This window comes from Eurosta solidaginis, chromosome 1 (assembly GCF_040869045.1).
Source record: "Eurosta solidaginis isolate ZX-2024a chromosome 1, ASM4086904v1, whole genome shotgun sequence".
In the NCBI taxonomy this organism is placed as follows: domain Eukaryota; kingdom Metazoa; phylum Arthropoda; class Insecta; order Diptera; family Tephritidae; genus Eurosta; species Eurosta solidaginis.
The window spans coordinates 396,434,133-396,452,523 of record NC_090319.1 but is presented as its reverse complement, the minus strand read 5'-3'; the positions used below and the strand labels follow the sequence as shown (position 1 = coordinate 396,452,523).

Below are 18,391 nucleotides of genomic sequence, written 5' to 3'. Positions count from 1 at the left end.
CATTACGTCGGTTTTTAATGCAAAAATATCAGAATATTTCAAACATAAATCAAGTAATTTCTTTTTAGCGTAAGAAGGCATTTGTTTTGCCAAAATTGATTTAAGCTCTTCTATACGTTTTGAGTCGATAGGTGTATCATTTATGCGATAGACATTGAAGTTTTTAATGTCTTCAGTTTGAATATTGAAATCTTTTACATACTTGACCTCGTCGGTGGTGTTGATAACTTTTATTATTGGGTTTTTTGTATCAACGATACATTTTGCTGTGAAAACACCGTTACTAAGTTCCTGAGAATCGACAAAAACTGGACGAATTTTTCAAACTAAAAACACGAAAAACTTCGCATCTTGGTGGAATTACAAGAGTATTTGTTGAAGTGCTATGCAAAATTGAAACATTTACCTTTTCTGTCCCTTGTCCGAATGTAATTGTGTCATTAGCATAATTGATTATGCATTTGTTCGTTTTTAGAAAATCTTTCCCTATTATACCGTCCGAAGGAATATTAAAGTTGTCATTGACAACATGAAGAGTCAGGGGAAAAAATTTATTTGATGCGATTATACTTGTATTAACTGTTCCTATTGTCGTTACCGTGTCTGTTGTTACGCCTGTAATATTTATTACGTTACTATCGTCTACTTCTACATCGTTTGCCAAACTGGAAATTTTTATTAGTGAAATGTCTGCCTTTGAATCTACTAGAAAGGAACATATTTTATGAGAATCGCTACAAGCGACTTCGACGAAATCGGAAAAATTTAAATTTAGACAATATATTGATTGAGAAGTATTTAGTCGAATTGCTCCTGCTCCCTCAGTGTTCGCGCCTGAGGGGCTTCGGCATTTAAAGAACGAACATTGGCTGAATTTCTAGAATTTGAACCCTGATTATTGGAATTTCTGTTATTTCCAGACCGATTATTATTGTTATTGTTGGAATTGCTATTGCCTCTATTATAATTGCGATTATAGCCTCTGTTATAATTGTGATTATTGCCTCTGTTATAGTTGTTATTTCGGAAATTTGTATTAGTGTGTTGCCTATTTGCATTACCGTTAAATCGAAAATTACTATTGTTGTTATATCTGAAATTGCTGTTACCTCTAGAATTTCCACGGAAATTACTATATCTTATCGGATGTGACCGAAACGCTAACACTTGCCGTTCTTTAATTTCCTGTTCTCGCTCTATAATCATTTTCGCTACTACGTCCTTTGAATCTTTGAAGGTTGTTGACGCAAGGATTGATTTCACCATATCTGACCTACTATTCAATCTACAAACGCTAATGGTTTGTTCAACTGCCATCTCATGGGCTTTTGCCTTCGTCATACCTTCAATGATTAGACATCGCTCTAACGAGTCAGAAAGCTCTTCTACCTGCTTTGAAAATTCTGAAAAATTGTTATTGGTTACTCTTAAGGCTGCAATTTTTCCCGCGACAACTTTCGAGTTGTCTGGCCTAATTTCACTACATAGCGCTTCTTTAATTTGGCTGACTGATTCTATATGCGTTGGTAGTGCTTCGCGAGCTTTGCCTTCGAGCTTGGATTTTAAAAATGCAATTAAAGTAGAAGTTAAGTTTTCGTTAGAGAATACTTCCATTAATTCAACTTTATTTATAAATGAGCCAAGTGCTAACGGGTCTCCACTGTAGTTGTCTCGCATAATCGAGGCGCAAGTACTAATGAACGATTTTTTCTCCTCGATTGTGGCCATGGTTGTAACGTTAAGAATCGGAGTTATAATAGAAAAACTTGAATTTGGAGTAACAGGTTGATTAGCAAAACCTAAAAAGTCTGCACTCAGAGATAATTTATAATTATGTTCACTTGTTAAGGTATCAGTTGACGATGCACTCGAAGATGAATCAGAATCTGAATTATTGGAATCTATATCTTGCTCTGAATTTTCGGAATCTAAATTTTGCTCTGAATTTTTGGGACTTGAACTCGAATGGGAATCTTTAAAAACAACCTTCCCGCTTCTTAGGTCCATACGCGTTGAAACGAATAGACAGAATATTAAAATTTTTGTTGCAAGCTATGTGGAATTTGTTTATGAAGATTGAATAGAAATTGAATTTAAAGAAATTAAATTGGAACGGGTTGAGTTGAGCCCAAAAGAAAATTATGAAAGTATTCTTAAAGGGAATTTATGAAAATATTTTAAAATAAAATTTGTGAAGGTATGTAGTTTTGAAAGCTTTTAGATTTTAGTTATAATTATACAATTGGTTAGCGAATACTTATAGCAAAAAAACTAGTTAGTGAATTTTATTGAAATATTAAAGTTAGTGATTAGTTAATGAAAAGAAAGATTAAAGAAATACTTTACGCTTTTGTTGTCCGCAAATCCAAATCCAATGATTGAAATTAGCTGAAAATTTTTCATGTAAAACGGGAATGGGAATTCACATGCAATTTAAAAGATGTTGATTGTTTACGAATATATTTATTGAAATGTACGAATTTTTAATTGTACCGAATGTGAAAAAAAATTTTTTGAATCAGAAATGTATGGCAAAGTTATAAATTTGTTTGAATTTAAATGCAAAGATTATAGAATGGCAAATATTTTTGTACAGGCTTAAACGGACGCACCGCTTTTATCAAAATTGTCTTGTTTTTATTTTTATAGATACGGGCGCACCGCATCTTTCCAAAATTGTAATATAATTATCCTCGGACGCACCGGGATTAAAAAATGTATGTCATATTTTTACGCGGACGCACCGCTTACGAAAAGTAAAGAAACAAAATTTTTTTTTGTATTTTTGTGTTGATGAAGCCCACTGTAGGGCAGAGTGGGATTAAACTAATGAAAACTTTAATGAAAATTTATTGAACCACCATTGTGTGAATAACGAAAAGATCGAATGGATTAATAATTTTTTTTTTTTTTTCTTCAGTTTTTGTCCGACTCTGTTCTACAGTGCCTACCTATGGTTTTACACATATATGTATGTATGAGTATGTGAGTTTTAATAAAATTTTTTGTAGGCAATTTAATTTTGACTACAAAACAAAATTTTTTATAATAATTTTGAAAATGAATGAAATATGTTTTAACTTCGATATAAAAATTGAAAAATGTAATTTTTAAATGTATTTATTAAATATGAAAATATGTATCAAAAATTTTATTTCGCCATACCAATGCTGCTTGTTTGATTTACCGCTGTATGTTCTGCTGCTGCGCTTCCTTTTCTGCTGCTACTGCTTGGTGTTCTGCTGCTGATGGCGTCGCTTGTTTTCCGCTATTTTATGGTGTACGGTGGTTTGCCGTTATGACGGTGGCGTGGCTAGTTCCGTTATTGAAATGGCGTGGCTAATGCCGTTTTTGCACTAGTTTTTTGGTACAGCTTCGGTTTTGATTTTATAGTTCAAAATTTCTTTTTTTTTCCACTTTTTTCTAATTTCTTTTATTATTTCTGCTGCCGATTAGTTTGTTGTTTTATAAGCTTTGAATTTTCGTATTATTTCTGATTTTTATTAAGTCTTGATATTATTTGTATATGTATATTTTTCCAACCGATTTTTTTCCTACCACTAGCCACGACCAACAAAAAATCCACCACCACTGCCTTATTTGTTAATTTCGTAAATTTTTTTCTCTTTTACCATTTCAAATTGTGGGTTTTTGTTAATTTTTACATATTTTTGGTTTTTAATGATTTTAAATTTTTTGTATATTTTCCTCAGTTTTATATGTTTTTGTTTGTAATGATTTTAAGTATTATAATTTTGTGAAAAGGTTTTTGTAATTTTTGTATTTTTTTTTGTAGATTTTCCAAATTTTTAAAAAATTTTTTTTTGTATTGGTTTTTAATCTTTTGTACTTTTTTTTTGTAATTTTTGATTTTAAAGTTTTTGTGCTATTTTTGATTTTATATATTTGTAGAATTTTAAACTTGTATTTCATGTAAATTTTTTTTTAAAATTTTTTTGTATCTTTTTTTTCAAATTTTTGTATTTTTTTTGTAATAGTTTTTTAATGTTTTATATTTTTTTTGTAAGAATTTTTAAATGTTTTATATTTTTTTTTGTAAATGTCTTTTTTTTTAAATTTTTGTAGTTTTTTTTTTGAAGATTTTTGATGTTTTTTAAAATTTTTTGTAGGGTTTTTGTATATTTTGTATTTTTTTGTAATTTTTCAAATTTTTATATTTTCTGAATTTAAATTGTAAATTTTAAGTGGGTATTTTTTTTAATGCCCACGCCTGTTGGGAGGCTTACCTCCTTCCGGCCACTCGCCGCATTTCCAGGGCTTCGGCCCACGGTCGCCATATAAAGGATCCATCTTTGGATCCTGCAGAAGCGTTCTGCACGCACTCACCCGGCTGCCAATCACACACACTCACCCTTAAATTTTTCTTACTTAAATTTTTCCTTACTTCCTTAGTTCAGTAAAAACAGTTTTTATTTTCTGTATTCTTCTTTATTTAAACTTTATTTGTAAACGTACACTCTTTAGTTCCTTCTTTATAACGTTTGTAGCACTTTCCTTTTATATTTCCTCACACATCTTTATTTTACATTTTAGTCCTTTTTACCACTTCTACGTTTTTCTTTATTTTGTGCTATCCAGCTGCCGGTTCACATGAAACTCTCAACTCTAACTGACTCAACTAAAACTGCCGCTAACGCAACTATGTAGCTAGGCAGCTTTTCTTTACGTTGCTTAGCAACGATATTAATGATGGCGTCGATCAACGGCAGTTTCAACCAATCAGAAACTCTCCAAATTGCTCGACTCTAACAATTTTAGTGATGCCGAGTGCATCTGATGTATGGTTGCATCTTGGACATTTCCAAAGAGGGTTGCCATCTACAATTTATTTTAATATATTTTACTTTGGCACTACAGTGTCTGTATGCTTAACGCTTGGCTCTTCAATTCAAATTTTTAATGATACAAAACACAAAATTTGTTAGTTGTTCGTACAACCAAGTACTGTCGATGCACGTTTATTCGTACTCAATGTAAAGTTTTGAATGTTCGTAAAATCGAATGTTCGTAGTATCAAGAAACTGTTGTATATTAAAAAAAAAAAATTTTCTGGAAACATCAAATTTAAATGACCATCTATGCTGTAAGCATCCGTCTTCCTCAGAACAAAGGAATGTAACTTCAGGAGAAATAGTCCCTGTAATTTCTGAAGAGGAACGTAGTTCTACTTCCTTTTCGTCAACTACTGCAGTAAGTACAACGAGCAGTTCCTTAACAGTACCTGTTGAATACATTTGCAATACTGGATGTTTGAAAAGGACTGTTCAAACAAAACTATGTTGTTGAACAATACAGATAGAAATAAATTTTCAATCATGTTGTTGTTGTAGCGATAAGGTTACTCCCAGAAGGCTTTGGGGAGTGTTATCGATGTGGGGTCCTTTGCCGGATACAGATCATCTTATGTCCTGTCTATGTTGTTGTAGCGGCATAAAATCTCCCCAAGGTTTGGGGGATTACTGACATATTGGCCATCTGTCTATGTTTATTGGTAAGAAGTATTAGTACAGCAAGATTATAGATCTTTTATAGTACAACGAAGCAGGAAAATATTAATAGTGGTATAATAATATAAATGTGACTTAATAAGGCCAAAAAACTCAGTGGGTTACGAACCAAAACCTTTTGCATATCATGCATGCTTTTGCTTTACATAATATGTAACAAAGGCATTTAAATTGAATATTTGCAACATTTACTTGAAGCAAAATTTACCCCATATTAGTCACCTTAAACATTTTGTCTTATAAAGGTTCGTTCTTTAGCTACACCGGGAGGAAACCGAAGCAACCCAGAAATTGTTCGTTTGAATAGTAAATGTACTACAAAAAACATCGGTACTGGCCTCGGGCCAGCTAAAGACGAGAATGAATGAATGAATGAAAAAATATATTCGATAGTTAAAATCATTCAGTAACTAACTATCGATAATTGAACTCATTCGATAGTTCTCAACACTAATTGTTTGCCTCTTACTTCTACTATTAATATTTTTCACAAATAATGGTTTGTTTTTTGCTCGCGGTTAATAAATTGAAAGGCCATGAACTGTCCATTTGTGTTTCAAATCAACTTTTTTTTTTAAATTTGTCTAGAGAAAATCAGATTACATTTTAATATTCATTTCTAAAATTTTGTTAATAGAGAAAATATGAGCAGCCAATTAAGCAAACATTTTAAAGTGTAATATACCAGTCGTCTACAAAAATGCTTGAAACCCAAAATTGAACAACTGGATTAAGTAATCGAACAGTGATTTAACAGGTGATCCAGGCTGTTTACTATTGTGAATGGTTTTTTCAAACATTCGCCACTTGTATAAATTCACAATGTTTTTGGTTATGTGTGTTATTCTAATAAAACAATCTCATAAATTCCGACACGTTTTTTTTCATTTGGCGCTGGTATCACTTTGAAATAACGCACGATAGAAAAATGAAAATTCAGTTTCAACCATGGTATAAAAAAGAAGGTAGTTCCACTCAAAATTTTTTGACGTATTTTGAGATTTTTGAAGTTTCATGGTTGTTGTTTTGCTAGAAGCGTTGCCATACCGTTACTCTTTAAGGCGAAATTGTGGTGTTTCGGAATGGAAATTTCCTTCAGGATGAAAACGCATTGGTGATCTGAGACAATAATAATATGCTTTAGCACGATTTATGTGCATACATATCGATTTAGAATACAGTAAAACATGCAATTTTATTTAAAAATAGTGAATAATGATTCATACATTGGTTAATGACCCATATCTTTATGGCAGCTTGACAGAAATAAATACACCAAAAATCCTGCTGTTCTAGCATAGCCCTATTATGCATGCCTCTATAGTGAATATTTCTCAAGGCATGTTGAGAAAAAGTTTACCTCCAAAGTCTGCAGTGAGTGGTAGGTGGTTAATTTGTTACGTTTGTAGGACGCTACATCCATGTCAATGCTAAATTTCCTCCTCAAGCGCTACGCTTGAATTATACAATAAATAAATAATGTATACTTGTCGCCAATTTATCACCATTCAATTTCATAAAAATTGCGTTTAAGTATGCTAAACCCTTTAGAAATGCGGTGTCGGTTCACAAGGACCTCCTTTGGCCAATCAATTGACAAACGTGTGTGTTTGTTAACATGTTCTTAGCAAACGTACGGACACTTAAGAAGGCTTGATTTGTATAATTCGACCCATGTTCCATTCACCAAAGTAATTTTCGAGAGCTCGATAAACTTATTAAAAACCTTCTTTTCTAGGCTGATATTTCGTATTAAAATATTTCTAACGCATCTGTTCATTTTATTCTTTTTTATTTAAAATAACTATGAAAGTAATTTAGTCGTATCCGTTAATATGAAATCCATCAAAAACAGAAAAATTCGTAAAATTGTTCAACTGGTATGTTGTTTTTGGTGAACTTGTCATTGTCCCCGCAAAAGTCAAATAGCTAACGTCACACTTAGGCAAGATGCACACGAGGCGAAGTTTCATAGACGCGTACAATATATGACATGTAGCTACGATTTCTCTACGCCTCAAGATCTGCACACGAATGCACTTTCGAGCATCACTACAAAAAGCAAACAATTATTGGAAAAATAAGAAATTAAATTTCTCAGGTGTATCCGTCCCCGAAACCAAAGGAAAAAAGGTATTAAAAGTTGTTTGCATCCCCGTGCCTTTGCAAATTATGAAAGGCAACTTTACACCACCGCGGACTAGAGAAAAAAGTGATTTCTAGTTTCCAACACTTTTTAGCCTGTTAATCGCTTCAATAATGTCCAACCAAGCTTTTGTGGAGTTGCATACTCCTTTTCGCTTTGGTAATATACCTTTCACGCACTTTTATTAACTAAAATAACATTTTCTAATTAATTACATAAATTTGCATAAAAAAATGTAAACAAACATCTTCCTTTTTTTCAAGCGTACGTACGCTCAGCGACCAACCGATCAGCTGTTAGTTGCGCTACTTGGTAAAATTTACAATGGTTCATGCAGCGTACGCCTCCTGTGCAGCTCTCCATTCATGTACTTGTTCGACATCAAAGCGTACAGATTTCGCCTGCAACGTCTAATACGCGTCTATGACGCGCAGCCTAGTGTGCACCTTGCCTAAATGGAACTACCTCCATTTTTTGTGTCATGGTTTCAAAGCTCTTGTTATATTTTTAAATTTTCTATAAATATACATACAGGGGTATACAAAATGGGGAAATCGTAGAAATTTTGAACAAATGCATTTTCTTGTCGCTTGTAGACAACTTTTATTTATTTATTTATTACGACTCTAAGAGCCTAGTTCAAAACTTAAAAATTTGATTGTAATTGACAGTGAAATGGAAAACTTTCTACCAAGGCGAATTCAGACCAGGTGTTCTTGTCAGAACAGCTGATTGCTTGTTCTTGATTATTTTCAATTCAATCAAGCTATTTAAATCAATTAAAATTTTGCCACCACCTGGTATGGATTCGCCTTGATATCTACGTTTTCTATTAGGCGGATCCATACCAGGGGTTGGCTAAGCGAATTCAATCAATTCGCCGTGCAGAAGAATGTCAAGTCAAAAGAAAATTTGCATTTATTGCGGTAAACTGACATATTGTTGCACAAAGCGTTGTATGGAAAATAATCAAGAAGTTGGGATAATAACAGTTGGCACTGAATTCGCCTTGGTATCTAGACAGAGAGAATACCTCTAATGTAAACAGGTAAAAAATATAAGCCGTGCAACTGAAATTGATTAATAATTGATTGTAAAATTGAGTAATTTCAACACCCATAACACAGTGCTACAGTGATTTTGCACTTTTAAAGTGACCAAGTTTACATTGTAGGCCTTGACGAATACATCATGATAATGTGTTTCAAACACCCTCATGTATTCAAGTTGTTGTCTAAAAACCGTTTTTCGTCTACTGCGCGAACTTAGATAACGTCGTCATGTTTTAACCGATTTTCGATTGCTATACGGTTTTGGAAATAAGCAGATTCAGGCTTTATGCTGATATATATTTATTTATACTTTGTACACAAAATTGGGACATTTTCCAAAAGTTATCTTAGGTTTATCGTTTTTTTTTACGTTTTTCACAGTTTGACATCTTTTTTTATGTAACATATTGTCACGGATATTAGCATCACTAAGCTATACCATCACTAAGGCCATGCTAAGCAGTATTTACGTCAATAATCAAATCATGTATACACATATATAAGGCAGCCGAGAGATGTCACACACAGATGCATTTACGCCTATGTGTGCACGAGAGACTGTAAACTACAAACATTCACATCAATAATTCAATCATTATGTATCTACATAAACGAATCAATCATTATGTCTACACATATGTAGGTACACGCAGCTGAGAAGCAAGGCACAACCATATGCAGACATATTATTTGAGATGCTCCTAAATGTAGGCAATTATAATTGTGGAAGTGTCGCTCACACATACAAGCATGGGGTATGAGAGAAGCTATAAAATCGTGCAATTGTAGTTACAGCTGAGAAGTTTGAGAGATACTGGACTAGTAGATTCTGGAAGCGTCTAGAAGAGGCGAATGAGGAAACCAAAGAGTATAAAAGGCGACAGATGTAGAGGCGCTGTAATTCAGTTTGAGTTGAGCTATCAATCAGTTTGATTAAGCACGCGATCTGGCGGCCAATAGTAGAGTTTCATTTGAGTTATCAATCAGTTTGGTTATTAAGCCAGCGAGTATTGGAGTTATTTATTCAACAGTTTAGCGATACGAACCTAGCAAAAGGGCAAATAAGAGGATTTGCAGAAATTCGTTACAATTGGTGTCAGAAGAGGAATTGCTGAATAAATTCCGAAGATTGAGTATACAACTTGGACATGGCAAAGTTGAGTGAATTGAGGATCCAGCAACTGAAAAAGGAGTTGGAGAACCGTGGATTGAATACAACCGGCAATAAGATCGAACTTCAAGCACTAGTGTTGGGAACTATCGAATGAATTCAACTATCGATAGTTAGTTACTGAATGATTTTAACTATCGAACGAATTTTTTCATTCATTCATTCATTCATTTAATTTGTTCTTTAGCTTGCCAGAAGCCAAAAGAACAATTTCTGGATTGTTTTAGTTACCCCTCGGGGTAGCTAAAGAACAAACCTATATAAGACAAAAAACGTCGTGTTCCAATGAAACGTGATCCAGATACGGCTAGAGATTTAACATGCAAATGCGACAACAATGTGAACCATATTGATCAATTTGTTGTTGCATTTGTATGTTAAATTTCTATCCGTATCTGGATCACGCTACATTGGAACGTAACAAAAACGTTAAATATGACTAAAATGGTGTAAATTGTGCTTCAAGTAAATAATGAAAATATTCAATTTAAATGCCTTTGTTACATGTTATGCAAAGCGCATGAATGATATGCAAATGACCTTGGTTCGCAACCCACAGAGTTTTTTGGTTTCCCCAAACCTGTGGGGAGATTTTATGCCTCTACAACAACAACAACAACAACAACAACAACAGGAAGTAAGGTTACTTAAAATGGATTTTTATCTGTATTATTCAAATCTGTTTCAGAGGCATTATTGATTGCCTTAACTTAAACATAAGCTACTGTTTTTTTTTTTTTTTCAAAATTCAGGTCACGTTTAATTAATATAAAAATTGCACATTAAATTTCACTTATAAAAGAAACATAAAACAAATATTTCAAGCACTTAAATACTAAAAGTCGCTATAGTTGTTCTAGCCAAAATCGGATAGTGCATGAGGATCTATATTAAATTTTCGCCGCAGAGATGGCAACTGATTGTGTTATTAAACCCCTAAAAAAATTGATTGTAAAGTAAATAATACAAGTATGTACATCGAGTTGACATGAAAAATACCTTCAATGTATAAATTGCTGTTCAAAAGTATTATCATATCCAGTTTATCTCCTTTAAGTCGGGTTCTCGTGTCGTTAATTATTTGCCCTGCTTTCGAGAAAACTCGTTCTGACGGAACCGATGTTTCGGGTATACATAAATATTTTTTCGAAAGCATATATAGTTCCGGAAATGTTGACTGGCTACGATTCCAATAGTCTAGGGGATTATTTGAGCGATGAACAAAATTTTGCCTTAGATATTGCTCCAACTGAATATTTGCATTGACATTGGGCGCGTTTTGACAAATTGTTTTTGCTTCAGCAACTTTTTCATCGCGAAGGTCCCAGAAAGATACTTCGCTTTTATCGACCGATACTTCTCTTGGGGTGTTGGTAGAAACACTTGTGTTTTGTTTCCGTATTAGGGAAGTTACTTCTTCCACTAGCCATTTTGTTGTATTATTTGCATTAATTTCATTACCGAACGCAATTTTTTTAAATCAAGGATCTAGGACTGATGATTTGGCAAACATTTTGTCAGACTCCAACTGCCCTAATCGTCTCCAAACTACCTCTAACAATCTGCTCTTCAAACTTTCTCCCTCTACAGTTTTCATTTTGCGATTTCGTACTGCGTATTGAAGACCTCTGATTAGGGGCACTACCAGTGACATCGTGGGATAATTTTCTCCTGACAATTCGGTTGTCATGGCCTCTACGGGCTTGAAAAGATTAGTGTAGTCCAACAATGTTTCCCATTCTGATGAATTGAGGAAATCAGGTGCATTTGGTAAAGAAGTTATTATGGCAGAGAGTGGTTCTTTTACCAAGCATATGCGCTCCATCATTATAACCTCAGTTCAGTAACGCCCATTTGCTTTTGCATATTTTTTAATTTTTCCGTCGCTTGAGAACTATGGTTAAAGTAAGTGACTATGGCACGACACTTGTTTATGAGCACAGTAACTTGTGGAACAGCTTTGACGGCATCAATTACACATAAATTTAATGTATGCGCTACACATGGGAGGTGGTGCTTCTGTAGCATTTCAATTATATCCTTTTTAATATTAGCCCCGTTATCACTTACTACAGTAACTATTTTGTCAAAAACGGACCACTCATCAAATATTAACTTCAATTTTGTAGTTATATTTTGGGAGGTATGATTTCCTAAGATTTCCTTTGTTGATAAAACTGCAGAAATCATTTTGTTATCCCGAACGAAATGACTAGTAACTGACAAAAAAGATTTTTGACTATCAGAAGTCCACATATCAGTTGTAACTGAAATATGTGTTACAATGTTGAGTAAGTCATGCAGTTTCTTTCTTACTTCATTGTATTTAAAAGGTAGCATTGTATTTGATAAAACTTTTCTGTTTGGCAAGGAATATAATGGCTGAAGCTTTTTTGTATATTCTACAAATCCTAAATTGTCAACGATGGAAAGCGGCTGCAAGTCTTTTGTTATCATCTTTAAAAGAGATTCGTCAATATTATTTTTTTCTTGCTCTGAGAGCTCAGAACGTGTGCTGGTAACAAATAATTTTGTTTGAACAGTCCTTCTCAAACATCCACTATTGGAAATGTCTTCGGTAGGTACTGTTAACGAACTGCGCGCTGCACTCCCTGCAGTAGTTGACGAAAGAGAAGTGGAACTACGTTCCTCTTCTGAAATTACTGGCGCTATTTCTCCTGAAGTTAGATTCCTATGTTCTGAGGAAGACGGATGCTTACGGCGTAGATGGTCATTTAAATTTGATGTGTTGCCAGAAAATTTAAAAATTTTTTTGCATATATGGCATTTAACTTCATTGCCATTTTTGGTAAAAAAACTCCCAAACAGAAGATCTCTTCAATCCAGACCGCATTATAAATATCTACACAAATTAAATCGTTAAAATCACTTCCTCAGTTAAAAATATTTAACAATTACCACGCTTAAAACGTTTGTCGATTAGGTTGACGTATGCTAAATTTATTTTAATATCTTTTTAACACTGATATATGCACAGAAAAAATTTAAATAGAACGAATGATTCGAAGAAATAGTAATAAGCGAATCATTCATACCAAAAACTAGTAGTTCGATAAAATAGTAATGAACGAATCATTCATACCTAAAACTAGTAACTCGAAAAAATAGTAGTGAACGAATCATTCATACCTAAAACTAGTAACTCGAAAAAATAGTAGTGAACGAATCATTCATACCTAAAACTAGTAATTCGAAAAAATAGTAATGAACGAATTTCAAATGACTATCGAATGAATGAAAATTAGTGAACTATCGAATAACTCGATAGTTTTCATTCGATAGTTCCCAACACTATCAAGCACGGCTACGAGAGGTAATGGAGTCGCAAGGAATTGATGTGGACGAGTATGTCTTTAATCCTGATGGGGACGAGACATCAACAAAAATTGAAGAGAAAAACGAAACATCGCAGACAGTTACGAGCACAGACTTGAACATGATTTTGGCTGCCATATCTGCACAAACATCGACAGTAACATCAATGTCGTCGCAAATGTCTTCACAGTTAGAAGCACAGGAAGCAAGGGTAACATCAAAGCTGGAAGCGCAGGATGCAAAAATCGCTCAATTTCAGGCAGAAGTCGATGATTTGAAGGGTCGTATGGAGCAGTTGCAACTAAATCGCCCAGCAGTTTCAACTAGTAATCCAAAGGTAAAAACACCATCCTTTGACGGTTCTGTTCCTTTCCAGGTCTTTAAGCTACAGTTTGAGAAGACCGCAGCAGTGAACCAATGGAATGCTGAAGATAAAGTTGCAGCTCTGTTCGTGGCACTGAAAGGGCCTGCCGCGGAAATCTTACAGACCATCCCAGAGTACGAGCGGAACCACTACGAAACATTGATGCGCGCTTTAGAGAGACGTTACGGAAGCGAGCATAGGAAACAGATATTCCAAATTGAGTTGCAAAACCGCTACCAAAAAGCAAATGAGACATTGCAGGAGTTTGCTTCAGATATTGAAAGATTGGCTCATCTTGCAAATGCGGACGCACCCGTGGAATACACTGAAAGGGTAAAAATCCAGAGCTTCATAAATGGCATACGAGATGTGGAAACGAAGCGGGCTACATATGCGAATCCAAAACTAACATTTGCTGAAACGGTATCGCATGCTCTGATTCAGAAAACAGCGTCGCTTCTGTGTAAGCCAGTTTTCAAAGCACGCCGTGTGGAATGGAAAGGCCAGAGTGGGTAGACACAATTTTGGAAGCACTGAAGGGATCTCAACAGAAGAATGCCGGAGTTATTAAATGTTTCAAGTGCGGCAACCCAGGTCACATTGCACATCATTGCGATCTTGGTCCTAATAGTTCCAACAATGTGGGTGGCCGTAAACGCAAAGCTGGCTGAAATGAGCAAGAGCGTGTCGGATGTAAAGAACGAAAACTTGCCCCGGCTATTGAATGTCCTGTGATATCTGTGTCGCAGATTGGAAGGAAATCAAGCAGTCTTACCATCAGAGGGAATGTGGATAGTAAAGAGCTTGTACTGACTGTAGATACGGGGGCATCTCATTCCTTGATCCGATCTGATTTGGTCTACAGTAGAGTAAAGTCATTACCTAGAGCAAGGTTGCGTACGGTCACAGGCGAGTATAATCAAGTCCAAGGCGAAGTGGTATGTGAGGTATTAATTGGAAAAGTCATGGTTCTTCACAAATTCGTTGTGGCGGAGATCGTTGATGAAGTCATATTGGGAGTGGACTTCTTGGTTGACCATGACGTCAGGATCGATATGCGGAGAAAAATTATGCGCTATAAGAACCAGGACATACCACTTACCTTTAGTTTGGAAAAAGGGTTCAGCAGTAATCGGGTACTGGTGGAAAAGACTCTACAAAGACCACGAAAGTCAAAGGCAAAGGTTGATAGATCGAATGGGCCAAATAAATCAAAATCAAAAGTACCTGCGAGAGAAACACTGGCATTGACAAAACCTAAAAGACGCAGGAAAACGAAGCAACGAATTTCCGAGAAAGAATGCGAGGGTAGTTTCAAGCCGGAGCGCACTACTGTTGTGAAATGTGGGAACGATACCGATTATGCAAAGCAAATCCGTCCAGCGCAAGCTCTACGAAGTGGTTCATTGACCAAACAACAGAGTGTGAAGGAACGGCCCAGGGTAATGAGTAGTAAGATGAAACACTGGCATGACAAGAACTTTAATTCGGAAGGTTTCTTGGCGGAAGATTTGGTACTGTTAAACAACCCTCACCGGCGGAAAGGTGTTCCAGCCAAATTTCGGTGCAGTTGGGAAGGCCCGTACAAAGTTGTGAAGAAGATCAGTGATACCATCTACCGCATACAAACCACTGGGAAACCACGGATTAGAAGAGTGGTACATTTGGAGATGCTAGCGGCAGTTAGATCGAGAGATATGTCTGATCGGGACGATCAGACTTAGGTGGAGGGCAGTGTCACGGATATTAGCATCACTAAGCTATACCATCACTAAGGCCATGCTAAGCAGTATTTACGTCAATAATCAAATCATGTATACACATATATAAGGCAGCCGAGAGATGTCACACACAGATGCATTTACGCCTATGTGTGCGCGAGAGACTGTAAACTACAAGCATTCACATCAATAATTCAATCATTATGTATCTACATAAACGAATCAATCATTATGTCTACACATATGTAGGTACACGCAGCTGAGAAGCAAGACACAACCATATGCAGACATCTTATTTGAGATGCTCCTAAATGTAGGCAATTATAATTGTGGAAGTGTCGCTCACACATCCAAGCATGGGGTATGAGAGAATCTATAAAATCGTGCAATTGTAGTTACAGCTGAGAAGTTTGAGAGATACTGGACTAGTAGATTCTGGAAGCGTCTAGAAGAGGCGAATGAGGAAACCAAAGAGTATAAAAGGCGACAGATGTAGAGGCGCTGTAATTCAGTTTGAGTTGAGCTATCAATCAGTTTGATTAAGCACGTGATCTGGCGGCCAATAGTAGAGTTTCATTTGAGTTATCAATCAGTTTGGTTATTAAGCCAGCGAGTAGCAAAGTATGTGTTATTGTGAAGTACTTTAATAAAGGCCATTTTCCATTATTCAATATTGGAGTTATTTATTCAACAGTTTAGCGATACGAACCTAGCAAAAGGGCAAATAAGAGGATTTGCAGAAATTCGTTACAATATCATAAGGAAAAATTACTTTTTTACATTTACTCTCAAAGAACTATTAATCTCGAGTAAGAAAAGTCATAGTTTATCAAAATCGGTTGATAAATGTTTAAGTTACGACGGTTATTGTAAACAAAAAAATTAATAAAAAATTATCTATCAATGGTCTGTACTTTGTTAGTCGCTGTGAATCACATGTATAAATTGAAAATATTTTCATCGTATTTTTTTGACAATTCCGCGCATATATACTGTAACGAATTTGTTGCAATTCTGCTTATTTGCTACCTTCTGCTAAACTTCGAATCACTAAACTGTTGAATAAATAACTCCACTATTCAATAATGCTAAATGGCCTTTATTCAAGTCTTCACAATAACACTACTACTTCTCGACAGATAGCGTGCTTAAATCAAACTCATTGCTGATTGCTCATATGGCGCTCTTCTATACTCTTCGATTTCCTCGTTCCATACTTCTAGGCGTTTCCAGAATTTACTTAGTTATCAGCTATAAAATTATAACTACAGATGCACGTGTATAGCTTCTCATATGCGCGGGTATATGTGAGTGATACTTGCACAAATAATTGCCTAATTTTGGGCGTATCTCGGATATATGCATGTTTTTGTGCGTTGCTCTCCGCTGCGTGTACGTACATATGTGTAGACATAATTATTGATTCGTTTATGTAGATTCAAGTGACTGCCTGCTTTATTTTTGTTGTGGCTTTATTTCCTTAGCATCAGACTAGTGATGTGAGTATCACTTAGTGTCACTAGTATTCGTCACACTGCCCTCCACCTAAGTCTGATCGTCCCGATCAGACAAATCTCTCGATCTAAACGCTGCCAGCTTTTCCAAATGAACCACCCTTCTATTTCGTGGTTTCCCAATGGTTTGTATGCGGTAGATGGTATCACTGATCTTCTTCACAACTTTGTACGGGCTTCCCCAACTGCACCGAAATTTGGATGGAACACCTTTTCGCCGATGAGGGTTGCATAACAATACCAAATCTCCCTCGATGAAACCTTCCAAATTATTGTTCTCATCGTACCTGCGTTTTATCTTACTACTCATTATCCTGGATCGTTCCCTCGCATTCTGTTCTTTGGCCAATGAACCACTTCGCAGAGCTTGCGCTTGACGGATTGGCTTCGCATAATCAGTATCGTTCCCACGGTTCACAACAGCAGTGCGCCCTGGCTTGAAACTACACTCGCATTCCTTCGTTTTTGTGCGTCCCTTTGGTTTTGTCAATGCCAGTGTTTCTCTCGCAGGTACTTTTGATTTCGCTTTATTTGGCCCATTCTATCCATCAACCTTTACCTTTGACTTTCGTGGTCTTTGTCGAGTCTTTTCCACCAGCACTCGATTACTGCTGAACCCTTTCTCCAAACTGAAGTTAAGTGGCACATTCTGGTTCTTATAACGCATAACTCTTCTCTGCATATCGATCTTGATGTCATGGTCAACTAAGAAGTCCACTCCCAGTATGACTTCATCAACAATCTCCGCCACAACGAATTTGTGTAGAACCATGACCTTCCCAATTAAGACTTCACAGATCACTTCTCCCCGGACTTGGTTACACTCGCCAGTGGCCGTATGCACCCTTGCTCTAGGTAATGGCTTTACTCTCCTGTTGGCCAAATCAGATCGGATTAAGGAATGAGATGCGCCCGTATCTAGTCAGTACACGCTCTTTGCCATCCACATTTCCTTTGACGGTAAGGCTGCTCGAGTTTCTTCCAATTTGCGAGATAGATATCACAGGACATTCAATAGCTGGGGCAAGTTTTCGATCTTTACATCTGACTCGCTCTTGCTTATCTCCTCCAGCTTTACGTTTACGACCAGCCAAGTTGGAACTACTAGGACCGGTGCTGCAATGACGTGCAATGTGCCCTGGCTTTCCACACTTAAAACATTTGATTGCACCATTATTCTTCTGTTGCGTTCCTTTTAAAACTTCCAAAATTGCGTCTACCCACTCTGGCCTTTCTACTTCCACACGGCGTGCTTTGAAAACTGGCTTACACAGAAGCGACGCTGTTTCCTGAATCAGAGCATTTGATACCGTTTCTGCGAATGTAGATCTTGGTTTTGCGTATGTCGCTCGCTTCTTTATTTTTACTGAATTTTTAACTTTTCGGTGTATTCCACGGGTGCGTCCGCATTCGCTAAATGTGCCAGCCTTTCAACATCCGACGCAAACTCTTGCAATGTTCCCCCAGGCCTCTGGAAGCGGTTCAGTAACTCCATTTGGTATATCTGTCTCCTATGCTCGGTTCCGTATCGTCTCTCTTGAGCGCCGATCAATGCTTCA

The 18,391-nt window shown here is 36.0% G+C and overlaps 1 protein-coding gene across 8 annotated transcripts in view; it reads left to right on the top strand.

The window, feature by feature from the left end:
• The window catches only part of H (Hairless), a 182,652-nt gene that overhangs the window by 36,813 nt on the left and 127,448 nt on the right, over positions 1-18,391 (top strand). For 2 of the 8 annotated variants that reach the window (XM_067763736.1, XM_067763738.1), the window contains exon 2: positions 8,511-8,722. The exons of the other annotated variants lie outside the window; for them this stretch is intronic. The gene's annotated coding sequence lies outside the window, so the exon portion shown is untranslated. The remainder of the gene's footprint in view (positions 1-8,510; positions 8,723-18,391) is intronic. 8 annotated transcript variants of the gene reach the window in all.